This window comes from Delphinapterus leucas, chromosome 2, assembly GCF_059928025.1.
Source record: "Delphinapterus leucas isolate spDelLeu-1000000601 "Yukka" chromosome 2, BTC_Dleu_Yukka2, whole genome shotgun sequence".
In the NCBI taxonomy this organism is placed as follows: Eukaryota; Metazoa; Chordata; class Mammalia; order Artiodactyla; family Monodontidae; genus Delphinapterus; species Delphinapterus leucas.
The window spans coordinates 133,152,595-133,180,341 of record NC_143130.1 but is presented as its reverse complement, the minus strand read 5'-3'; the positions used below and the strand labels follow the sequence as shown (position 1 = coordinate 133,180,341).

The 27,747-nt window shown below is 38.8% G+C and overlaps 1 protein-coding gene across 3 annotated transcripts in view; it reads right to left on the bottom strand.

Moving 5' to 3' along the window:
- The window catches only part of GNG2 (G protein subunit gamma 2), a 137,716-nt gene that overhangs the window by 103,161 nt on the left and 6,808 nt on the right, over window positions 1-27,747 (bottom strand). For all 3 annotated transcript variants that reach the window (XM_022570569.2, XM_022570571.2, XM_022570570.2), the window contains exon 2: window positions 14,131-14,171. The gene's annotated coding sequence lies outside the window, so the exon portion shown is untranslated. The remainder of the gene's footprint in view (window positions 1-14,130; window positions 14,172-27,747) is intronic.

Sequence of the window (27,747 nt, the reverse complement as noted above, 5' to 3'; positions counted from 1 at the left end):
AAAATTTTTAAATCAATCAATAAATAAAATAAATATTTAAAAAGTGGTACTCATCAATAAAGCTAGAGGGAAAAAAGACAGGGAATGTATGTATGTTTGTTTTACTAACAGTCTTTAATGTGTATATGTGTGTATACATGCATATATTCTTTGGATGTATGGTATGTTTCACTCACACACACGTGTGCACACACAGAAAGAATCTAGGGCAATGCCTGCTCGTGCCTACAAAGCCTATCCTAGTACTGGAGAAGTCACTTAACCATCTTGCAGGTATGCTTTGCATTGTAAGTGCTTAATATATAAATGAATGGATATATTTTAGAGTAATACTCAAAGGAACAACCCTGGAAGCCATGTTCTTCCAGGGCCAGGGTAAAGTGGAAATTTCTCCCATGCAATTTTTTTGTAGTGTACCAGAAGCCAGAGAGAGTATAACAGAAAAATCCAAGATGAACACACACTGACATAAAATTTTTCAAGTCACCTTGGGAAAACTGTATTTGTTAAGTTGCAGCACAAAACAAAGGTAACATTTCTGGGTAGAGTTACATGGGTTTTACTTTCACCCTGGGTTATCCTTTTCATCCACTTTATGATTTAAACTAAATGACACCAAAACTCAAACCTTGGCTGGTAAGATTTTCAAAAGCAGGGGGAAAAAATGCTTTTTCTCGGCTACAAATTGTGAGTACCTAGGAAATACTGATTTATTGGGAGTAGACCAGATGGAGCTCTGTTTCCAGATATTACAATGTTGGTCCTGATTCACTGCAGTGGAGCAGCTAAAAGCCTTCTATATAAGGCAGTGTTTCACCAGGTGAAGGAAGAAAATTAGAAAGGGAGGAAGTCTGTCCTTACTCTCATCCTCCACAGCTGTTGGAAACCAAAGTTGTTCCTCTAATTGAATCACTACCAATTCTAAGCTACTGGCTTCTTTCCTTTCCCAAGGATTATTTTGAATATTTGGACGTCTACTTTACTCTGTCCTGTCTACCGCTGTTAGGAGTCTGGTAAATAATCTGATTTAGCTAAGATGCTTTACTGACAGGATATCCTGTAGATGGTTAACTAAGGCTAGAGGAAAGAGTGATTAGACAATCTGAATGCACATTATTTTTAAAAGGAAAGGAAAAGACAAAAAAGTCAAAGTGGCTACAGGCCCTTCATCGTCTCAAGTAAACCAAAACAATATGATGCCAAACTACCTCCCCAAATATGAGTTATTTACAGATGCGACATGTTTACTTCCTCATGCTAGAAAGTTCCATTTTGTGCTCATGACCTGGAAATGCAGGTGCAGCATAATCAACGAGGTAAACAGCTCTAAGTTTTCTCTTTAGCAAATGAAAAATGGAAAATTAAATTAATTGCTGTCCTTGAATGCTTTTCCCTAAGCAAAGTTGCACAGATTGCTTTTTTAAATATGAGCTTTATTGAAATATAATGCACATAAAATTTTACCCTTTTAAAGTATACACAATTCAGTGATTTTTAGAAAATTCAAAATTGTGCATCCAGGGGCTTCCCTGGTGGCACAGTGGTTGAGAGTCCGCCTGCCAATGCATGGGGGCACAAGTTCGTGCCCCGGTCCGGGAGGATCCCACATGCCACGGAGCGGCTGGGCCCGTGAGCCATGGCCGCTGGGCCTGCGCATCCGGAGCCTGTGCTCTGCAACAGGAGAGGCCACAACAGTGAGAGGCCCATGTACCGCAAAAAAAAAAAAAATTGTGCATCCATCACCATTATTGAATTCCAGAGCATTTTCATCACCCCAAAAAGAAACTCCATAGTTTTTAGCAGTCACTCCCCATTTTCCCCTCCCCACTCCACCCAGCTCCTGCAACCATAAATCTACTCCCTGTTTCTATGGATTTTCCTGTTCTGGACATTTCAATAAATGGAACCATATATCACATAGCCTGTTGTGCCTGGTTTCTTTCACTTAGCATAATGTTTTCAAGGTTCATCCATATTGTAGTATTGAATCAGTACTTCCTTTTTATGGCAAATAATATTCCATTGTATAGATATACCATAATTTTATCCATTCGTCAGTCGATGGGCATTTGGCTTGATAATTAATGATAAAGAACAAAAGAAAGTCTAGAAAGCAGAAGGAAATGGCCCTCAGCTCAGAAACTCAACCTAAGCCCCAGACTAAGAGACAGTTACTGTGATACCTGCATTTATACCCCATTCTTGTAAACCACGCTATTCCTAGAGATTGTTACTAGAAATATCAGCTGTGGTAACACGGATAAGAAATTTTTTTTCTTATACTATTAGTGAGGGAAGAAGAAGGGAAACAGAATTAAAACATAATTGAGTAATATCCTTCAATAGGTGAGCAGATAAACAAATTGTGGCATACCAATATTCTAGAATACTACTCAGTAATAAAAGGAATAACATATTGATACATACAACATGGATGCATCTCCATGTAATTCTGCTGAGGAAAAGAAGCCAGACAAAAGTGAATACATAATATATAACTGCATTTACATAAAACCCTAGAAAATGCAAACTCTTCTAGAGTGACAGAGAGCAGATCAGTGGTTGTCTGAAGATGGGAAAGGGGAAGAAGAGACTGTTACTGGGCATGAGGAAACCTTTGGATGGGTTTGTTCATTATTTTGATTGTGGCTATGCTGTCATGGATGTATGCAGCCAATATTCATCAACTTCATATACATATCATTTATTGTATGTCCATTATATTTTATGTCAATTATATCTCAATAGAGCTGTAAAGAAACACTGTTTTTTAAAAAGTAAGCATACCTCCCCCAAAAAAGTGTTTGAATATGTGGAAAACACTGCCTTTATTTTGCATATATGGTTTCAATTAATTTTGTAACAAGTTAAATTACTCTCTTTTTACACGCAAGGAAATTTGAGATTGAGAAAGCACAGAAATTTGCCAAGATGGTCACAGTCAGTACCAGGCTGAGATCTCAAAGTCCATGCCCCCTTTTCACTACACCACACTGTCTCTCACTGTTTCTGTTATAGACCCAACTCTTCTGGAATCCTTGGGTCCCAGCATTTCCCAAGTCAGGGAATTTTCTGGTCCACAGAAGTTTATGCTTTAGGGTGGTATTCCAAGTTTGTTTTCTTTTGCCTATCATTTTATGTTGCCACAAATACCTCTCTCATTATGGGGATTTATCCGATTCAATTGATTGATTCATTCTCAGTGGATCAAAGTAGTTAATCTGGATTAGATCAAGGCAAGTAATCCTGGTCCCTAGGTCAAAGGAGTGAAAATAATTTGTCTGAGATTAAAAACAAGCTGGACAAAACCAAAAACTGGCTACTCAACCCACCAGAAGTGGACCTTGTACTTCTCTGGGACAATAGTCATTCCTTTGATTATGGGAGGCCCACAAATGTGGGCTATTCAGAGTTGCTCTGAGGTATCTAATTACTTTTTACCACCCCTTCCCCTAAACTTGATCAAGTCAAGGTTGCCATCCAAGTCTGAGCAGGACAAGCACGAGTGTGGTTTCGTCACCTCTGTACCTCCTCCAGATCGTGCTTCATCACACAAACAAGGGAATGTTCTCCAAATGCTACCAATCACATTTGGGTCCATTTGAATAATATGGACCATGAACTTGATTAAATACAATTAATGAAAAAGTGAAAGTTGGTTAAAACAATTTTTTTCTTTTTGATAAGACAGCTAGATTTGGGAGAGAAAGGGGTACTATTTCTTTCATGCAAGACTTTCACAATGAAGGTTAACTGTGCTGGATACCTTTCATTTGCCCCTCCAAACCCATTCTCCAACCTGTTCTACCCGGCTCTACACCCTAGGAGACTGAACTACAGACTCAGAGGCAGGCTTCCTTGTCTTCCAGTTAGGTTTGGTCAATGGGGAGCATAAGCAGATAAAAGGAAAGAGGAGAAGCATTTCAGGGTATTTGTTTCCTGGCATCCCTGCCTGCAGGGTCATTATAAGCTGGCTACAGCCCTTTCCTGGAGGTCACAGCTCTACTCAGGAGGATTCTCTTCTCCCAGCCCTCATCCTTTCCAGTCTACGGGTAGTAAAGGAGCCCTGAAAAGGTACACTCTCCCTTGCAGTTTCCCTATACTCTGCTCATGTCCTTGTAAATATTCTCTTTATTAAGCTCTCCTAAAATTAATTGATTTGAGGATGCCAACTGTTTTCAGTACAGTCGACATTTTCTGAGGGTTAAGAGCATGCTTATTCAGAAAATGAACTTATTCCAAGTCCTCAATTTATATGAAAACACTGACATTCATGGGGTTGATATCAAGCCCAGACAAAGATAACCAATGGCTAGGTGAGGTGTGGAGTGGGGTGGTCAAACAGCACTGATTCAACCTTCCTGCCTCGGTGATTTTGTAAGGCAAAGGTTTAGATTTGCAAGAACAGTGAAAGTGGTGGATATATTTCTCAGATTTTAAAATGTGAGACATGTAAGACATTCAGGTTGCTATATCATGCTTCTTTATGCTTACAGGCCATGTTTCCATGGTGACTTTGACCTTTTTGCACATGCTATTCTACTTAGATTGAGACTTTAAACCACTTTTTTTTTTTTGGCTTTAATGATCAAATTTAAAGAAAGATATGTTTGCTACAATAAAAACTGCCTAAATGGCAAATCTAAGAAAGAGAACAAATTTGTTCTGTGCCATCTGTTTTCTCTCACTGAGAGATATTATCATATATAGTGAAAAATGCTGTAGAAGTGAAGTGATGCTTCCTGTGTCATGCATAAGATGTAATTTCAAGTAGATTTTGATTACTTATAGTTTATATATCAAAGATGTAAGTCCCTTAAGGTAAAAGATGGATTTTGATCCTATCTAAGCCCAAAATAGCTAACCTCCCATCCCAAGAACTGCCTCAACTATATCATTCCCAAATGAAGTACTAAAAATAGAATAGCCACTTTAAGGTTGATTTTCTTTGATGATGCCAAAACGTCATTTATAAATCTGGAAAGTTCTTTTAAGTGAAAAAGCTAAAACGTTGAAATATTAATATGATGTGTTTATTTTTGTTTGGTTTCTGTTATCGTGTGTATGTTTACCATAGATTAGGACAGGAGATAGAAAAAGGAAACTCATTGAATTAACCTGAGCCAGTGAGGTAAGATCTATCCCTGTATTTATGACAGGTATCTATTAGAACTTAAGAGTATATGAAAGGGGATACCCAAAGAAAATCTGGGAACTCTGGAAGCTTTCATTTACTTCGGCACAATACCAGATGGCTCTTGCAAAGCTCTCACTTCCTATTTTCCAAATGAGTGGTAATTTCATTCTTTCAACTTTTCCTAGTTCAATGCAACATATTAATGAATAACACCATCTTGCATTTGTACAGTGTTTTACAATGTACAAAGTACTTTCCTATTCATTATCTCAACTCATCTTTACAGTAGTTCAGATATACAGTACTTCAGGGAAAATATTAAAACCCCCATTTTACAGATGAGGAAACTAAGGCCTGAAGATATCACACAGGATTCCTTTAGTAGCAACTTGACTTAGGTTAGGTAAAAAATGGGAATATATTGGCTCACATCAACTGGATTGATGGACTCCAATTCACTGGGCTATCTCTTTCCTTCCCTTTATCGCTCTGTCTCTCTCTCTCTTTTGCTCCCCCTTTGTGCATCAGACTTTACTCTCTCAACAGACTGAAACATGGCCATACATGATTCTTACTACCTTGAGACTAGAAAGGATGGGACCTCTCCTCCCTCAACTTGAGTTGGAAAATTCCAGAGAAAGAATCTATTGGCCCTTGCTGGGTTGCATGCCCACCCTTCAGACCAACTCCTGTAGCATGGTGATGAAATACTATGGCATCCCCAGCTTGGGTCAAGTCCCCAACCCTCTGGCCAGTACCACCCAAACAAACAGAACAGGAATAGACATAGCCAGTGAGGAAACTGTGAGGAGGGCATACGGACTGCATTAAACAACTTGTCCAAGGTGCAGAGTCAGAACAACTTCTAACTGGATCTTCAGACTGCAAGCCTCCCCTTCACTTCCAGCCTCCCACTACAGGGACCACAATGGTGTCACCGAGCCCCTCTCTTCCTCATGGTTGCCAGTGTGGTCTGGTTCAAGGCTAAAACTTGGAAAAGACTCGATTCTCGTCCCAATCCTGTCACTCGTCAGCTGTGTTCATGGGCAAGTTACCTAACCTCTGGGAACCACAGCTTCCTCCTTTGTAAAATAAACAACTTCTGTGTCACAGGGTCATCAAAAGGATGAAGGGAGGTAACGTACTCCAGATGACTTTGAAAATGATGAAGAACTACCTTAAGGTTTATTACTTACATTCTGTATGTAAATCTTACAGAGGCTAGAATTCACAGTAACAGTCTTCAGTTGTCACCCTCCCTACCACCAGCCCTCTGTTGGCATCATTTTGGTTCTGACATTTTTACTCTTTCAGTTTTAAAAAAGCACATTTCAAAAAAAAGCATCAAATGGTGTCTCAAAATGAAGAGATTTTGTCCAGAAGAGAAATTTACGAACAGACGGTTTAATGGCACTCTTCATACTCACATTTCAATACAGATTAACCAGGAGATGGAAAATCTCTGGAGGGCACACACGATACTATTAACAGTGGTTATCTCTAGGGAGTGGGCTAGGAGTTGATGTTCAGAAAGAAACTTCTCTTTTTCATTTATTCCTGTGTCTACTACTTGAATTTTTAAAAATCTCACATATACATTCCTTTCATAATTAAAAAAACTAATTAAAAAAATTAAAAACTTAGTTATCACAGAAAAGGAATATGGTATATACCTAGAATAGTGTCTGACACTTAAAAAGCTTTCAATACATTCTGGCTTATTAATCGAAGTAGGCATTTCTAGTTACCACCTATCCAGCAAAGTAAAATCAACTTCACTAGAATAAAGGCCACCTCTCATCTCTGTGAATGTACATTTTCCATGAATCACATTGTGAGAAATGCTCATTACCACCTGCTGAGGATATGGTTTTAAACTCTTACACCTTCACACACCAAAACTGAAACCTACCTTCTTAACGCCCAATTATAAAACACAGTACATTTGGCTACCTCTTGACTCTATTACCACTGTTCTTGTAAGCACATTGATTAACATCACACAGAACATGCTGGGGTTCTAGGAACCATTCTATCTTACAGATGGGGGTTTGCACGATATTTTCTAAGAAATTAAAGGTTACATGGCAGCATATGCCAAAGCTAAAAGACAGATTTAAACAGCATTTAAAAAATGATGCAATGGCTATGAAGTTTGGATGCTGTGCACCAGTTAAGTGCTATACTGGTTGCCTAGTTACATCTCTGCAAAAGGCCAAAAAAGTTGTCTCTAAATCTAGAAGTAATTAAAAAGCTTAAAGTTTCACCATTAAACCAATGATTATGTGTGAAACCCTATGCAGTCATCCCTTAAAATAAGCGCCCGTCAGACTTTGATCAGGTGGTAGCCCTTGGGAATGTCCAAGGAGATATTTTAATAAAAGACATTTCTATGTACGAAATTTTTTACCATGCTCACATTTCATTAAAGTTACCACATCTGGACTCTTCCTGTTTTGTCATACCCAATTGCAGTCCGCTACTATAGGATATTAAAAAACTTTCTAACCTAGTTGATATAACTTCTATCCCACGAGAGGTGGGAAAAAGTCCAGTGTTTTAAATTGTTAAACTTTAAAAAAATTTTTTATTGCAATCAGCTTTGCAAATTATAGGCCAGTTTATAATCCAGTAACAAAAACTATGCATCTTAATACTAACAACTAGCGTCTTAACTCTATGGATTTCCTGATCGGTTCTGCCTGACAGACACTGTTAAGTCCAAATATCTTCTCCCAGTAATGGGACAGGATGAACAACAATTTTGGTCTAGAAATTTTTTTTTTTTTTTTTTTTTTTTGGTTTTTTTTGCGTTACGCGGGCCTCTCACTGCTGTGGCCTCTCCCGTTGCGGAGCACAGGCTCTGGACGCGCAGGCTCAGCGGCCATGGCTCACGGGCCCAGCCGCTCTGCGGCATATGGGATCTTCCCGTACCGGGGCACGAACCCGCGTCCCCTGCATCGGCGGGCGGACTCTCAACCACTGTGCCACCAGGGAAGGCCCTGGTCTAGAAATTTAAAAACATGAGTGTATTAAAATGGATGAGACTTCCTCCAGAATTTGAAGACAGGGAGAAACAGTCTTTTTTTTTCTTCCTCTTGAAGTTCAACATTTTTTTTTTGAGGTAAAATTCACAAAACATGAAATTAATCATGAACCACTTTAAAGTGTACAATTCAACAGCATTTAGTACATTTACGATGTCACGTAGCCATCATCCCTATTTAGTTCCAAGACATTTCTATCACCCCCAAAGAAACCCTGCACCAGAGTAGCTTGGATCATTTGGATCTCCTATTTACATTTACTCTGTAATTTCTCTTTGGAAAGGAATAAAAGAATCTGAGTTTAAACAACAGCATAAGGATTTCATCTCCTTTCATTTCTTCTGGAGCTTGTTTGATTCACAAAAAAAACAGCTGAGGCTCAAAGCTGAAAGGAGGCTAGTCTTAACAAAATGAAACCAGGCAGGATTGAGAGTCTTAGAAGGAAGGAACCCCAAAAAGGGATTGACAAGAATATCAGAATAACTCACAATCTATCCAAGCCCTATCCTCATCAGAAACCCAGATCTTACCTCCAAGACTGATGGTGTTCAATCTTTTTTTGGAAGAAAAAAAAAAAAGAATTGAAAGAGCATTCCTTGTACCTACCAACTAGAACAGTTTAGAAGACAGTAAACAAACATTAAAAAATATATATATTGCCAGCTCCTCAAAGTCAAAGCCTATTCTAGGGAAGCTAATGTACTGCCCTTCCAAGTACACTTACAATCTCTTTGTCCCAGTGGCTTAGAGAATAAAAATCTCCAAATGAAGGTCACAGGAATGTAAGAAATGAGGCTCCTTCTGTATTCCTGTTTTCCTGGTCTGGCTTTGCTGTGGGTGAGGGCAGAGCATTATGGAAGCATGGAGGAAGGGCTAAGAATCTTCACCCAGATGCAGCCAATTACTTACACCAGGGTAAGTAGCTCATGCTCTACCACTGGGAGTCAGAGAGCACCAACGTCTCAGAGCTGGATAAGACTCCAAGACACGATCCTCTCCAATCCCCTCCCCTTGGGCATCAAGATAATATTCCTAATACTTATCTATTCTTGAACATTCTGTGCTGTCTCTTAGAGGGGAAAAGTTCAAATTTGTTATACAAAAGGCAGGATTCAAACGAAGAGAGCACCATGCTGCTTTGGCAAACTTGTAATTTCCATACATGCTGACATGCTGAAAATGATTCAATGAGGTTCTGTGGTCACCTCAATAAGAAAGCTATTAAAGCTGTGATCATCAGAGACGCCAGTAACACTGGGGAATTAAAAGAGTGGACCATGAAATCTAATAACATTTTATAAATGTTGCTGGTTCTTCTGAGTTGGTTTCGGGCAAACATGTATATGTGGATACAGATTTTTCCAGAGTTAGATTCACCCTTATCCTCAGCCCAAACCCTTGAGGTTACTGTCATTATTTCATTCAATCAGATTTTCTATTTTCACAATTCATCGGCATGACAGTCACTCTCCACTAGAGCTGTTTTTAGACAGCTAGGCGCCTAACTGTCCCAAATTACCCAGAACTCCAGGAGTTTTAGCACTGAAGCTCCCAAGTCCCAGGTAACCCCCCAGTCTTGGACAAATCACGACGGTTCGTTACTCTACAGCTAGCCCTAAGTTTGGCCTTCAGATCTGTATTGCTGACCTGTCTTGAAGTGGATAAAAAGGGGACTCGCTACAAAAATAGCTGCAACATTTAAAATCTCCATCAAAAATTTCTGGCTAGGGACCTCCCTGGTGGCACAGTGGTTGAGAATCCACCTGCCAATGCAGGGGACACGGGTTCGAGCCCCGGTCTGGGAAGATCCCACATGCCGCGGAGCAACTAAGCCCGTGCGCCACAACTACTGAGCCTGCGTGCCACAACTACTGAAGCCCGTGCGCCTAAAGCCTGTGCTCCACCACAAGAGAAGCCACCGCAATGAGAAGCCTGCGCACCGCAACGAAGAGTAGCCCCTGCTCGCCGCAACTAGAGAAAGCCCGCGGGCAGCAATGAAGACCCAACACAGCCAAAAATAAATAAATAAAATATAAATAAAATTTTAAAAAATTCTGGCTATATTCTACCCTGGAGATGGTTTTTAAAAAATAACCCAGTGATCCATTTCATTCACTAGGTGAGCAATGGTTTCTTACTTTGTGGGGATGACTTACCTAATGTATGGTGGAAATTAAACCATACTTAGAAATTAGCTATAGTAAATACCACTACAGTAAGGTTCTAAAATATTATGTTATTTTTTCCTCCAACTTCCACATGCTAGAGCCTAATAAATAAAGCACAATGTGACAGGCAGACATAACAGCATAAAATAAAAATCTCACATTTCTTTGGTGCCATTCAAAGACCTTGGAACCTGCACACTGTAGGCAAACTCTCCAGAGTTGGAGAAATACCAAAGGCAGCACGCTCTCCAGAGGCCACACCCATAGTACCAGAAAGTCTGGCCAAGGAAGGAGCCATTGGACTTCAACCTGTCCACTTGATCCAATGCCAAATACTCCAAGAAAACTAAAAGCCTTCAGTGCCTGTATTTACAAACAGGTTTTGCAGAGTCAAGACAAGAACTTGCTTCATCAACTTGGGAACCCTAAACCTTCTCAACCCTATACAATGAAATGTAAGATAATCCTATCTCAGCTACCTGAGGCACTTCTACCTTTCTGAACAATTAATCTCTTTTACTTTGTAGTAGGCAGAATAATAGCCCCCAAATAGGTCCATGCCCTAATCCCTGGAACCTGTGAATATATAAACTTACGTGGAAAAAGGGACTTTGAAGATATGATTAAGGACCTTGGGATGGGGAGAGTATCTTGTATTATCTAGGTGTGCCAAATCTTATCACATGGGTCCTTAAAGTCAAAGAACATTTCCTGGCTCAGTTCAGAGGAATGAATACGGTGGAAAGACATACGGAGATGGAAGGCTGTTGGCTTTGAAAATGGAGGAAAGGGGACTCTAGAATTCTTCCCTAGAGCCTCCAGAAAGGAACACAGCTCTGTCAGTACTTTGCCTTTAGACCAGTGAGATCTCTACAGAACCTAACTTGCAGAACTGTAAGATAACATATTTGTATTTGGTGGATTTGTTTTAATCCACCAAGTTTGTTACAATTTGTTACAGCAGCAAACAAGAAAGGAATACATCCTTCATCACTGCTGTTCAATTTGCATAATGCCTTAGTAGTATTTTGCTTTAAATCTCAATATTTGACCATTTCTTGCCTAGTGTTTAATTTGCTTCTCTGTACAGACATAAAAAATAGATTTGGTACTAGAACAAATATGCTCAAAATCCCTCCAACAGTGCAAAACAATATTTCCTTTTACATGTCTATTTTGTTTAGTTTCTTTCTTTAGTTTGTTAGCACAGAGACCACTTACATAAGGAACTACTTTGCATAACTGAAACCAGTAATTTTGCATGAAGCAAAAATGCTTGTAGGTAAGAGTAACATGACAAACAACCTCTTTAAAGGTGTGTAATGACACAGTAGTTCTCAATGTCTCCTTAGGGCACTCTGGATACCCCAATGGCTGGAAGATGCCACTGGCCTTTTGTGAGCCAAGGACAGGGATACCAAAGAATACGAGGAAGAATTGCCCCATTCAATGTGTCAGCAACCCGCACCGAGAAACTCTGCTTGGATTGATTTGAAACATTTAAATACAGTGATTAGTATGAAAGAAATCAACACCAACATCAGACAGAGAACATGAAAAACTTATTTTAAAAGCCTTCATTATTAATAATATTTGGTAGAGTGTAGGGATGGCCTAGCCCTCACCTGAAAGATATTAAGTACTTAACGCCAAAAGAACCTCATTATGGGGTCGCAAAAGCTATACATGGCATTAAAAGCACACATACACACAGGCCTTCCTTCCAATAAGCTCTAGACCAGAGATTCTCAATTGTGACTACACATTGTAATCACCTGGGGAGATCTTATAAACTACAGATGTTCAGACCCCTCCCCAAGGGATTCTGACTCAAGTGGTCTGGGTAGGGTTTACATATCAGTGCTTTCAAACACTTCCCTGAAGATTCTGATGTGTACCCAGGACTGAGAATCACTGCTCTGTACCGTCCATGAGCAGTCTATTGGACATATCCGTCTGGATGTGGCCACTCCACGGATTTGAATCTGTTCCTCTCTTCCTGTATCTGTAGCCCAGTTATCATCACTCACTGAATTTCCCAAAAGACAAATTGGGGAGTTTTTCTAAACGTCCTCCTCTCCATCTTCAGTCAGCAATTTCATCAGTTCTCCCATATCCAGCCCCTCATTTGCAAATCCAAGAAGTCTACTGGTCTCCCTTCCATTAGTTTTTCTCTATTTTTTCTCTTAAGAAGGTTTTGATACTAGTAAATACTAAATATTGGCTGAATGAGTACACGGATAAATGGCTAGCTTCAGCAAAGTAAGTTAGGTTAAAAGCAGGTTTTATTTTTTATTTGCATTTTGCTGTAGCCACTAAATAGCTGTATAAACAATTAAAAATCCAACAGCCAAATTCAAGCCATCATCATATAATCCAACGCTCCAATGGGAAAAGAAGAGAAGGGGTGGAGGTATAGATGAAACGATACTGGTCATGAGTTATAATTGTTAAAACTGAGTGATAGGGATATAGAAGTTCATTATATTATCCTCTCTATTTGGTATATGCTTGAAATTTATCAGAATGAAGTTAATTTTAAAATGGGGGGGAGGACTTCCCTGGTGGCGCAGTGGTTAAGAATCTGCCTGCCAATGCAGGGGACATGGGTTCGAGCCCTGGTCTGGGAAGATCCCACACACCGTGGAGCAACTAAGCCCATGCGCCACAATCACTGAGCCTGTGCTCTAGAACCCACGAGCCACAACTACCGAGCCCTCATGCCACAACTACTGAAGCCCACGTGCCTAGAGCCTGTGCTCCACAACAAGAGAAGCCACCGCAATGAGAAGCCCATGCACCATAACGAAGAGTAGCTCCCACTCGCCGCAACTAGAGAAAGCTCATACGCAGCAACGAAGACCCAACGCAGCCAAAAAATAAATAAATTTATAAATAAATAAATAAAATAAAATAAAATGGGGGGAAGTCCATGTCAGGACTAAAGGAAACTGCATCTCGGTTGGGGAGAGAAAACACATTATCACCTGTCTCAGCAATATGGTGACCTTTCAAGTCTACAGCTAGATTCAAACGGCTTTACTCAGTTTCAAAAGCCAAGTCAGTTTCTTCAAGAAGAAACCCCACCAGTATTAAATTGACCTTTTATTGTGACTGTTGTTACTGCTGAAAAAGCCCTTATAATGTCTACAACCAATCTGTTAAGAACAGGGTTTACACTTCTCTGGGCTAATCTACTCTGACATCTGTCTTTCACTATCCTCAATGGCTGCCACCAATTAATCATGTTCGGTGCCATAGAGACACAATTTGTTAAGGCAGTGACCTCAAAGGCTTCCAAACTCAGGTTTTTAGAAGAAAATAGGTGAAATCTGAGTGAGAAATCTGATTTTTTTGTTTTGTTTTGTTTGCGTTATGCGGGCCTCTCACTGTTGTGGCCTCTCCCGTTGCGGAGCACAGGCTCCGGACGTGCAGGCTCAGCGGCCATGGCTCACGGGCCTAGCTGCTTCGTGGCATGTGGGATCTTCCCGGACCGGGGCACAAACCTGTGTCCCCTGCATCGGCAGGCGGACCCTCAACCACTGTGGCGCCACCAGGGAAGCCCCGAGAAATCTGATTTTTAACTATCATTAAGGAGAGCCATTTTTTTTCCCTTTAAATCCTAAAGTCATGTCAACATTGCTAAAGACTATGAATGTTTCTTTTTGATCAACATCACATGTTAAATGCTTTCATCTCTAGGCTTAAGATTTTTCTTTAACTCTTGAAGTTCTGATTAGATTTAAGATCCTAGAAGAAAATATTTCAGAATTCTTACCTCTTCAGTTCCCAAAGCCTGAAGCTCACTGGCAGATCTGGCTGTTGAGAAAGCAGAGTGGAGAATGTATTGGTTTTTTTTTAAAAAAAAAAAAAAGAGAAATAACATGATACATAAAAGCTGAACAAGCAAATAAATGTTTCTGTAAATAGGGTTTGGTGGTGATGGCTGAATAGCTCAAGGGGCAGGGGGGCTCACAGGTTTACCTTTCTGAGCCAAGAAACAAACATTTTGTTAACTCTTTTTCTTTGAAGAAACAGATTTGTGAAAATAGGAGTCCCTTTCTTTGTGAACTTCCCTAACCTGAAAGAAAACATGAAAATACCAAGTCGGCTTGGGAACCTAGGGCAAGCACAGTTCTTGGTGACAGAGGCTGTGTACCGCTGAGATGAATAAGAACAAGCTTTCCTCCTGACCTAACTCGATTAGCTCCCAGCAGGACCGAAGTGCCAGATACACTCTTTCTCCAGGTGTTAGGGACAGGGGTGGCGCTCCATTCGTGTATATCTAACCCTTTAAGAGGGTAGATTGGACAAGTTAATGGTTAAAAAACATCGTTAGCATCCAAAGCTGAAGGCTGTTTAGAAGTAGAAACACCTATACCCTTAGTCACTCATGATCTTTAGGATGCTGGGCAGAGTTGGCCTAATTCCGCCTTGTGTGAGTGTGGTTCATATCTAAGAAAGTTCCTGTCTTTACTTCTGAAAAGATATCCAGCAGCCAGCTCAAAGGGAACTGCCTAAGCCTCAGGGAACGCTTTACCATTCATATTTTGCTGTGTCTCAGAACTAAGAGTTACTTAGCATCTAGAGCATTATGACTGAGAGTGTAAATCAGATTCATGGTGGGTCCTGAGACCAAATGAACATCAGTGTCTCTAGAGATCTCCCATTGCCTAAGACTGGCATGTGTGCTAAAATCTCAGCCCAACTGATTATAGTCCCAGATGACTATACGGGACCATATGTTTTTAAATGAGCCAACATTATTAGAAAACCATTATCTCATGATTAATGACAGCAAAGGAAACAAAAACAAGCCAAGGGCAGAAAACAACCTATTTTCAGAGAATAAACCCTAGGGATAACAATGATTAGTGGGACTTGCAAAATAAGCCTCGAAGGGAGTTCTGAGTCCAGCACTCTCATAGGTTCTTGGGAGAGCATAAATCAACACAATCTCTCTGGAAAGCAGTTGGGCAATATTTATCAAGATCCCAAATATGTTCTCACCCATTGTCTTGGTGATGTCACTCCTTGACTTGATCCAAAAAATGCAAAGTATAGACAAAGAAGTATTACCAAGGTGTTAGAAATAGTCTAAATATGAATAACATAACCCATTAAGTAAAACAGAAAAATTCCACACGATGGAACTTGGAAACAATAAATACAAAACATTTAAGTGATGAGGAAGAATACACATGGAATAAAGTGACGTGAAAAGAGAATACAAAATTATATGAGTATGACCTCAGCTAATTTTCTAATATCTATATATTATATATATATATATATGCATTTTTTGAATACATTTTCATATTTTTAATATTCTAATATATCACATACAATATCTTCTAGTAAATATTATACATATCTTTCTGATACATATTTTTCTAGAAGAAAGATTGGAAGAAGGTATGTCAAAATGTTAACAGTGTATTATCCCTTTTGTATAGAAAATGGAAGTACCAGAAATTGCTAGATATGCCCCAGTATCTGCTTTCCCCTTCTTCTATGCTTGTGATAGAATCTAAGCTAGGCACATACATGTCAAGAATAACTGCTTTTCCCAGCCTCCCTTGTTGCTAGGTGTGTGGCCATGTGACAGAGTTCAAGGGGATTGCTGCAGCAGTGATGGGTGCAACTTCTGGGTCATGCCGTCCCCTTTCCAACTTCCTCCCTTCCTACTGGTTATAGTGAGGTCCTTATGGTAGGAAGCCACTTTAGACCATAAAGCAAGGAAAATATGCTTGGAATGATGTAACAGTATGATAGAAGGAGACTGGATACCTGGATGATCTTGTGGAGGAGAGTTACCTTACCAGCCCTGGACCACACACCTCTGGATTGTTATGTGAGAGAGAAATAACTTCTAACTTCTGTAAGCCACTGTGAAATCAGGTCTCTGTTCTATGTGGTTCAACCAAAACCCTAATTAATGGAAGGGGTCAGTCTTAATTTTTTTTTTACACTTTAAGTATTTTCCAAATTTTCAATGATCACCATGAATTACTTTCACCATCAGAAAAAGTTTAAGTTAAGTATTGTTTACTAATCTTAAAAAGATTAAGACAGCATAGAATGAAGTTTGGGTAACATGTGCCTTCTTCCCACATATGAGAGGAAAAATGAAATCCACAGTTTTGAGAAATAGTTTTTACACCATATGCCAGGGCAAAATCACACACAAACTCCCTGCATTTGCATGACCCTTTAATCAAACTCCACGGCACTTTATTTCAAGCCTTTTGAAAAATAGTTTTAATAAGGAAAAGTTGTAGAAATAAAATCTGCATGAGGAATACTCTAAAAAAACCTCTAGTCAATGTATTATCCATTTAAGAGGATACCTAGGCTTCTTAAAGTAAATCTTAAATCATTCTTAAAAACCAGTTTTGTAGGTACACTAACTCATACCTTTAATTTAAGGGTGTTGATTTTTCTCCATACAGAATCATAATGAATCACTCCTCAGTAATCCCACTTTGTTGACTGTCCATCAAAAAAGCATGTATGTTGGGATTTCCCTGGTGGTGCAGTGGTTAAGAATCTGTCTGCCAATGCAGGGAACACAGGTTTGAGCCCTGGTCCAGGAAGATCCCACATGCTGTGGAGCAACTAAGCCCGTACACCACTACGCCACAGTAGTCCATATGCTACTGAGCCTGTGCTCTAGAGCCCACGAGCCACAACTGCTGAGCCTGCGCACCACAACTACTGAAGCCTGCGCACCTGGAGCCCGTGCTCCACCACAAGAGAAGCCACCGCACAGCAATGAAGAGTAGCCCCTGTTCACCACAACTAGAGAATGCCCACGTGCAGCAATGAAGACCCAAAGCAGCCAAAAAATAAATAAATAAATGGGGGAAAAAAAAAAGCACGTATGTTGATTTTACTTTCCCCTGGAGTGATGACAGATTTGGCAGAGCTCACATAACCTCCTTGGTCTCCTCTGTGATCCAGGGGCCTATATTATAAGATGACTGTCCAAGATAAAGGAGTCATATCTACTCCATAAAATAGAGAAAAGAGACCTGGTCTACTTGGGGATCAGATCTGAAACAATGGCCTCACTAAAACCCGTCTCTAACTGTATTAGAATAATGCGCTGAGGAGCGTTTAAATCTGTAATAATATGCTAGTGGCATTTTGGCACCTTTTAGAGGCTCACTAAAGCCCTGTGCACCTGCACACCAGACACTTACCAGGTAGATCTGAGAGACTTATATGTAATTATATAGCAGATAAAGGACCAATTTTCCCCCCTTCTGCCTGAGAGAATGCCAAATGGCCCTTTTCTCTCCTGTGAATCACAACACCCAACAGTAAAACGGCTAATTTATATTCAGTAACAAAGGGAGGATGCCAGAGTTTCTTCAATTCCCTCTCAGGACAACTGTGCCAGTACGTTCTCAAGAAACCCTACACTCTCTTGTGATAGTCAAATTGAAGCTGATAGTCAACGCTCTGAATTCTCAGTTTCTCTCCCCCTCTTCCCTTTACAGGAACATAAGCAACCCAACTCCACAGGCCTAATTACCATGGTAACACCATGCACCGTGATTATGAGTGTGTTTGTTTTTTAAAATGACTCACAGATTGTTCCCCCAGAAGCCCCAGACACACAGCTTTCTTGCTGGTTTATAAAATCTATCCAAAGTTTTCTTGCAAATGTCTTGCTCTTCATAGCACAACTGGTGTGACAGCAAGAGAGTCATCAAATCAATATGCCCATCTCCTTAAGGATGAAAAAACCCCACTTGGTTCCTTAAACACTCCAAGATTAATCAATTTAAAACTCGGGTTAATAATGAAATTAATTTGAGTTTGTACACTGGAGAAAAGTAATCTGTTTCTAATTTAAATAATTAAGGTAGTTCATAATGTAGTTTTAGGGACCCAAATAAAATTATCAGGTGAAATAAAATCAGCAGTAATAATTATCAAATAAAATAGCCTACATCGGTGCATACATGGGCGATCATATGTAAAGTGTTTTAAAATAATAAATGTAAGTCCTCTTTTTTAAATTAAAAATGCATTTTCTTTTCCTTAACACTGTCTGATCGTAACAATATAACTTGATTCTAGGGTAAATGTAAGTCTTAATGCCGAGATGTTTTTAAACTAAGGTCTAAAATAAAGAGATTTATTTTTAAAAAGCAAACATGAAAGAGTCCAGACATTTGAAAGAACTGTGGACTACTTCCATCTATTTATCAATACGTATTATTTAAGACCCTCTATGTACTAAGCACCACTGCTTATAACTGAACATTGTAATACGACTTAGGGAAGACTATTTTCTTACTGGAGACAAAGTTCATGGGCATGGCTGAGTCCTTCATCTTCCCTCAGAAGATCCTTTGTGTCATAAGGCACCATTCTGTATGAGCTTTTAGTGAGAGGGACCATGACCCAGTGATCACATCAGGCCTAGAATTCAGAGTCCTGATGTGGGCATCATGGGTGGCTCTCTCCAAAAAAAATAGATGTTGGTAATTTTGGTATATTGATTTTCCTCTGTATGAAATGGAAATAAACCCTATTTTAAAAGAAATTTAAATGAAAAATTTTATATAAATCTATGTAAATTAAAATGCGAAGTACCCTGATATTTACTTATGGTAAAACATATGATAAGCAGACACACACACACACACAATTCATTAAAAATGACTATCTCCAGGACTCTGGGAGGGCTCATGACAAGGAGTACTTCCCAGAACTTCTGCTGCCAGTGTACTTGTCCTCATGGTGAGACACAGCCACACCCCGCCTCTGCAGGAGACCCTCCAACACTAGCAGGGCTGAGAGCAGACAGGAGAAGCAAGAAGAACTACAATCCTGCAGCCTGTGGAACAAAAACCACATTCACAGAAAGATAGACAAGATGAAAAGGCAGAGGGCTATGTAACAGATGAAGGAACAAGACAAAACCCCAGAAAAACAACTAAATGAAGTGGAGATAGGCAACCTTCCAGAAAAAGAATTCAGAACAGTGATAGTGAAGATGACCCAGGACCTCGGAAAAAGAATGGAGGCAAAGATCAAGAAGATGCAAGAAATGTTTAACAAAGACCTAGAAGAATTAAAAAACAAACAAACAGAGATGAACAGTACAATAACTGAAATGAAAACTACACTAGAAGGAATCAATAGCAGAATTACTGAGGCAGAAGAAAGGATAAGTAACCTGGAAGACAGAATGGTGGAATTCACTGCTGTGGAACAGAACAAGGAAAAAAGAATGAAAAGAAATGAAGACAGCCTAAGAGACCTCTGGGACAATATTAAATGCAACAACATTTGCATTATAGGGGTCCCAGAAGGAGAAGAGAGAGAGAAAGGACCAGAGAAGATATTTGAGGAGATTATAATTGAAAACTTCCCTAACATGGGAAGTAGCTACCCAAGTCCAGGAAGCACAGCGAGTCCCATACAGGATAAACCCAAGGAGAAACATGTTGAGACACATAGTAATCAAACTGGCAAAAATTAAAGACAAAGAAAAATTATTGAAAGCAGTAAGGGAAAAATGACAAGGAACTCCCATAAGGTTAACAGCTGATTTCTCAGCAGAAACTCTATAAGCCAGAAGGGAGTGGCATGATATACTTAAAGTGATGAAAGCGAAGAATGTACAACCAAGATTACTCTACCTGGCAAGGATCTCATTCAGATTCGATGGAGAAATCAAAAGCTTTACAGACAAGCAAAAGCTAAGAGAATTCAGCACCACAAAACCAGCTCTACAACAAATGCTAAAGGAACTTCTCTAAGTGGGAAACAGAAGAGGAGAAAAGGACCTACAAAAACAAACCCAAAACAATTAAGAAAATGGTCATAGGAACATACATATCGATAATTGCCTTAAACATCAATGGATTAAATGCTCCAACCAAAAGAACCAGACTTCCTGAATGGATACAAAACAAGACCCATGTATATGCTGTCTACAAAAGACCCACTTCAGACCTAGGGACACATACAGACTGAAAGTGAGAGGATGGAAAAAGATATTCCATGCAAATGGAAATCAAAAGAAAGCTGGAGTAGAAATACTCATATCAGATAAAATAGACTTTAAAATAAAGAATGTTACAAGAGACAAGGAAGGACACTACATAATGATCAAGGCATCAAGCCAAGAAGAAGATATAACAATTATAAATATATATGCATCCAACATAGGACCACCTCAATAAGTAAGGCAACTGCTAACATCTATAAAACAGGAAATCAACAGTAGCACAATAATAGTGGGGGACTTTAACACCTCACTTACACCAATGGACAGATGATCCAAAATGAAACTAAATAAGAAAACAGAAGCTTTAAATGACACAATAGACCAGATAGATTTAATTGATATGTATAGGACATTCCATCCAAAAACAGCAGATTACACTTTTTTCTCAAGTGCGCACGGAACATTCTCCAGGATAGATCACATCTTGGGTCACAAATCAAGCCTCAGTAAATTTAAATCATATCAAGTATCTTTTCTGACCACAACGCTATGAGATTAGAAATCAATTACAGGGAAAAAACCGTAAAAAACACAAACACATGGAGGCTAAACAATACGTTACTAAACAACCAAGAGATCACTGAAGAAATAAAAAAATACCTAGAGACAAATGACAATGAAAACAGGACGATCCAAAACCTATGGGATGCAGCAAAAGCAGTTCTAATAGGGAAGGTTATAGCTATACAAGCCTACCTCAAGAAACAAGAAAAATCTCAAATAAACAATCTAACCTTACACCTAAAGGAACTAGAGAAAGAAGAACAAACAAAACACAAAGTTAGCAGAAGGAAAGAAATCATAAAGATCAGAGAAGAAATAAATGAAATAGAAACAGAAAACAATAGCAAAGATCAATAAAACTAAAAGCTGGTTCTTTGAGAAGATAAACAAAATTGATAAACCATTAGCCAGACTTATCAAAAAAAGAGGGAGAGGACTCAAATCAATAAAGTTAGAAATGAAAAAGGAGAAGTTACAACAGACACCACAGAAATACAAAGCATCCTAAGAGACTACTACAAGCAATTCTATGCCAATAAAATGGACAATCTGAAAGAAATGGACAAATTCTTAGAAAGGTATAACCTTCCAAGACTGAACTAGGAAGGAATAGAAAATATGAACAGACCAATCACAAGTAAGGAAATTGAGACTGTGATTAAAAATCTTCCAACAAACAAAAGTCCAGGACCAGATGGCTTTACAGGTGAATTCTATCAAACATTTAGAGAAGAGCTAACACCAAGCCTTCTCAAACGCTTCCAAAAAATTGCAGAGGAAGGAACACTCCCAAACTCACTCTATGAGGCCACCATCACCCTGATACCAAAACTAAAGATACTACAATAAAAGAAAATTACAGACCAATATCACCGATGAATATAGATGCAAAAATCCCCAACAAAATACTAGCAAACAGAATCCAACAACACATTAAAAGGATCATACACCATGATCAAGTGGGATTTATCTCAGGGATGCAAGGATTCTTCAATATACGCAAATCAATCAATGTGATACACCATATTAACAAATTGAAGAATAAAAACCATATGATCATCTCAATAGATGCAGAAAAAGCTTTTGACAAAATTCAACACTGTTTATGATAAAAACTCTCCAGAAAGTGGGCATAGAGGGAACCTACCTCAACATAATAAAGGCCATATATGACAAACCCACAGCAAACATCGTCCTCAATGGTGAAAACTGAAAGCATTTCCTCTAAGATCAGGAACAAGACAAGGTTGCCCACTCTCACCACTATTATTCAACATAGTTTTGGAAGTCCTAGCAACAGCAATCAGAGAAGAAAAAGAAATAAAAGGAATACAAATTGGAAAAGAATAAGTAAAACTGTCACTGTTTGCAGATGACATAATGCTATACATAGAGAATCCTAAAGATGTCACCAGAAAACTACTAGAGCTAATTCATGAATTTGGTAAAGTAGCAGGATACAAAATTAATGCACAGAAATCTCTTGCATTCCTATACACTAATGATGAAAAATCTGAAAGAGAAATTAAGGAAACACTCCCATTTACCATTGCAACAAAAAGAATAAAATACCTAGGAATAAACCTACCTAGGGAGACAAAAGACCTGTATGCAGAAAACTATAATAGATTGATGAAAGAAATTAAAGATGATACCAACAGATGGAGAGATATACCACATTCTTGGATTGGAAGAATCAATACTGTAAAAATGACTATGCTACCCAAAGCAATCTACAGAGTCAATGCAATCCCTACCAAATTACCAATGGCATTTTTTACGGAACTAGAACAAAAAATCTTAAAATTTGTATGGAGACAAAAAAGACCCCGAATAACCAAAGCAGTCTTGAGGGAAAAAATGGAGCTGGAGGAATCAGACTCCCTGACTTCAAACTATACTACAAAGCTACAGTAATCAAGACAATATGGTACTGGCACAAAAACAGAAACATAGATCAATGGAACAAGATAGAAAGCCCAGAGATAAACCCATGCACCTATGGTCAACTAATCTATGACAAAGGTGGCAAGGATATACAATGGAGAAAAGATAGTCTCTTCAATAAGTGGTGCTGGGAAAACTGGACAGCTACATGTAAAACAATGAAGTTAGAACACTCCCTAACACCATACACAAAAATAAACTCAAAATGGATTAGAGACCTGCTCTAGACCTCCTAGAGTAATGGAAATAAAAACAAAAATAAACAAATGGGACCTAATGAAACTTAAAAGCTTTTACACAGCAAAGGAAACCATAAACAAGACGAAAAGACAACCCTCAGAATGGGAGAAAATATTTACAAATGAATCAATGGACAAAGGATGAACCTCCAAAATATATAAACAGCTCATGCAGCTCAACATTAAAAAAACAAACAACCCAATCCAAAAATGGGCAGACCTAAATAGACATTTCTCCAAAGAAGACTTACAGATGGCCAAGAAGCACACGAAAAGCTGCTCAACATCACTAATTATTAGAGAAATGCAAATCAAAACTACTATGAGGTATCACCTCACACCAGTTAGAATGGGCATCATCAGAAAATCTACAAACAACAAATGCTGGAGAGGGTGTGGAGTAAAGGGAACCCTCTTGCACTGTTGGTGGGAATCTAAATTGATACAGCCACTGTGGAGAACAGTATGGAGGTTCCTTAAAAAATTAAAAATAGAATTACCATATGATCCAGCAGTCCCACTACTGGGCACATACCCAGAGAAAACCATAATTCAAAAAGACACATACACCCCAATGTTCATTGCAGCACTATTTACAATAGCCAGGTCATGGAAGCAACCTAAATGCCCATCGACAGACGAATGGATAAAGAAGATGTGGTACATATATATAATGGAATATTACTCAGCCATAAAAAGGAACGATATTGGGTCATTTGTTGAGACGTGGATGGATCTAGAGACTGTCATACAGAGTGAAGTTAGTCAGAAAGAGAAAAACAAATATCGTATGTTAACGCATATATGTGGAACCTAGAAAAATGGTACAGATGAACCAGTTTGCAGGGCGGAAATTGAGACACAGATGTAGAGACCAAACGTATGGACACCAAGGGGGGAAGCGGCAGGGGAGTGGGGGTGGTGGTGTGATGAATGGGGTGGTGGTGTGATGAATGGGGTGGTGGTGTGATGAATGGGGTGATTGGGATTGACATGTATACACTGATGTGTATAAAATTGATGACTAATAAGAATCTGCTGTATAAAAAAAATAAATTAAATTAAAAAAATTTTTAAAAATGACTGTCTCTAAATTGCTACATATTTTATGTATTGTTACCAATAATATTTTTTTCTCTAGAGCTTGAAGGGATAACCAGAGCCTATCAGTCAGGATAGGCTAAGGTTATACTGTGGAAACAACCCCCAAATCTTTTAAGACAGAAAAACTCATTTTTCACTCTCACTATGTGTCCATTGCAGGTCAGTGGAGAGACCATCTCTGTGTTGTCTTTATTCTAGGCTTAGAATAAAGGCTTAAGAGCTCAGCGACTGTCCCTGTGTTTTCACCATTGTCAATTGCCAAGGAATGCGCTCACATTCTGGTCATTATAAGCTTCCTCCTAGAGGTGACAAACGTCACTTCTGCTTTCACTTCACTGGTCAATGCAAGACACAGGGCTACACCTAACTAAAGCAGATGGAGACCTGTAAGCCTATCATGAGTTGGGAAGGAAAACCAGAAATATTTTTGCCTAATCACATGCATTGGTGAACAAATAGTGCAAGCCTGAGACTGTCACTTAACTAAGTCACAACACTGACGTCTGACTATGCCGAGGAAGCAGGCTTCCTCAGGTGATTCCTTACTTCAAGTTCTGAGCACCTGTGGTTCATGTTGGGCCATAATCATTTCTGCTAAAACTGGCTGAGAACCCCATGGCTAGAACTAAAGATCCTCTACTCCATCTTTGTGGTAACAATAATAATTATACTAATAATAGCTACAATTCTGAATAGTTACTATATGTCAGGCACTATGACATGTAAAATAAACATTTTACATACATTATATAATTTTCCCCTGACAATTTTGTGAAGTAGGTATTGTCATTATATCCCAATCTATAGATAAGGAAACAGAGACACAGATAGTTTAAGCAACTTGTCCAGGACATTCTGATTCCAAACCAATGTTCTTTAACTACTATGCTCTCCTGTGTATTAAGCCTTAGAATATTATTTTTGTATACCGTAGTATTTTCAGATTATTTTAAAACATAATAAAAAATCAATTTTTTTTTTTGCTTAGAAAATTTCATTTTTTTTAACTTAAATTTTTTATTAGTTTAATTTTAAAAAAATTGGGGGACTGTTTGATATCAAGTTTTCTTTTCCCCCAATGGAAAAAAAATAATAAAACTGTTAGCGAAATTACTTTAATGCCTATATACAGTAATGTTCTCTAAACACAGCCATCATTCATGAAGTTTAAAAAATAATGGCAAAGGATCCATTCAATTCTCCAAAGAAAGACTAGACTAAAAGGACTGTTAATTTTTTTTCTGTAAATTTTTTCACAATTTTTCTCATATGGTTCTGTGCAGATCAGATAAATACCCTTCTTAAACACAGCTCTGTTGGCAAAGCTTAGAAATGAACTTTTACTTTTCTGTTTAAAAATGCAAATATACGAGTAGGAAGCATTCGATCATTTATTACAGAGAAGGTATTCCTACCATTAACACTTAATCTGTTACGATGAGAATGCACAGAAATACACCTAGAGGCAAGCAGTAAAAACACTGTAATGACGGCAGCTTCACTGCAATTTCCCTTTTTCACTCCTGCTGCCTCACAAACCTAGCCTCTGAAATGAAATATCAGAATGAAAAATAGGAACCATGAAGACAATGCAACAATAATAGAACTGTATGTTGCCTCTGCAGTTGGAAAGTGGAAAACTATTTTCAAAATAACTCATAATCAGAAATTTCAGAGAGCATTCTTGCTTCTCTTACATGTGCTGTAATCCACAAAATGCATACCTCTCTAGAGAAAACAGTGTTTTCCTTTGAGTCTGATAGACATCATATACAGAACCCTTGGCCTCTCTTGCTCATTTCTTGGCCCAGGGTGGATTTTATTTAGATCAAATTGATTTAAATGACGAGTCAGGAAGACTCAATTTAATTATATATATATGTGTATTTTACAATGCAGAAATGCAGGGCTAGTTGTCTAAATTAAATGCCATTCTTATCACTAACTAGGACCTGATGTAATTTCTTCTGGAATCATTTGTTTAGAAGGTGATTCTTTGCTTCATCTCACAGGAGCCATTTTGTATTTTCTTCCAGGACTCTTTCTCTAGTCTACCTAGATCATCACCATCAACTAAAGCAAGCTTTTCATTTGTGTGTATTTGTGTATGTTTGTTTTTCTGAAAGGAGAATGCATGGAAACACTGTTCAACTCAAAGTTGTATGATCTTGATAAGTTTAACCTTTGGGGCCTTGATATCTTCATGTGTAGGATGGAAACAATAATAGTGGCAGACTCTGTTGAACACCCGATAACCATTCACCCCTTCTTTCTTGCTAATAGAACTAGACCTTTTTTCTGGAGTCTGGTGACCATGTTTTTCAGAGAGGCGGGGCTGCGCCATGGCCTCACAGGACACTTGAACTAGCCAATCACAGCAGCTCTGTCTGCCTCACTACTAATAGGGAAGTCACATGAGTTGTGAATGTCATCTCAGAGAGGCCTTCAGGGATTACCCAACAAAGGTAAAATCCCCATGACCACACCATCATACACACAATCTCTATCATTCAATCTGTTTCTATTTTAATCCACCTCAGCACTTATCACTACTTGATATTTTCTTGTATTGTAATTTGTTTCTGTCAGTGGGGTCCAATCTGGCTGATTCTCATCTAATTAGTCTGGGTTGAGGCTGGGCCATAGGTGTTTTTTCAAAGTACCCCTCAGTGATTTCTAATGTGCAGCTAGATCTGTAAACCATTGGTTTATGTGTTTACCAGGTCTCTCTCAATAGAATGTAATTTCCAAGAAAACAAAGAACTGGCCTGTTTTGTTCATCCAAGTGTCCCTGGCCCCTCAAAGGACACATGGCACATTGCAGACATTCCGTTAAGACTTGTGGACAGACTGACTGTATTGTAATTCTGTCAGTATTTGTCTATTTTCCCAGTAGTTTATAAGCTCCTAGAATATCTAGTCCACTCTGCATAAAAAAATAAGTGACTCAAGAAAGTTCATTAAACGAATGATAAACAAACTGCATTTGTGAACCCAAATGTTCTCACCAAAAACAAACAAACAAAACAAAAACAAAAATCCCACAAATATATGTGAGGTGATGTATGTGTTAATTAACTAGATGGGAGGAATCCTGTCACAGTATATATGTATATCCAATCACCATGATGAACGCTTTAAATATCTTATAATTTTATTTGCCAATTACACTTCAATAAAACTGAAATTAAAAACAAACAAAAACCCAAGCTGTATTTGTGTGCTGTAAGGAAGACAAAGATGAAACTGGGTGTGGCTGCTGTCCTCAAAGAGCTTGCAAAAGAAAAAAAAAAAAAGCAGATTGCCATTATACACACGAGAATGCACTAATTGCTGTGATGAAAGAACAAAAGACTTCAGGGGAAGTAAAGATTGCTTTTTATTGGGAAAGGAAGAAACCAAGGAAGACTTCATGGAAGAGACAGCATTTGAACTGAGCCTCACAGGATGAATGGAATTTGGCTACGCAGAGAAGCAAGACTACAGGGGTGAAGTGTGGAAGGAGAAGCAGGAAAGTTCTTCCAGGGAGAGGGAAGAACACAAACAACAAATCAGCCCAGCTGGAGGT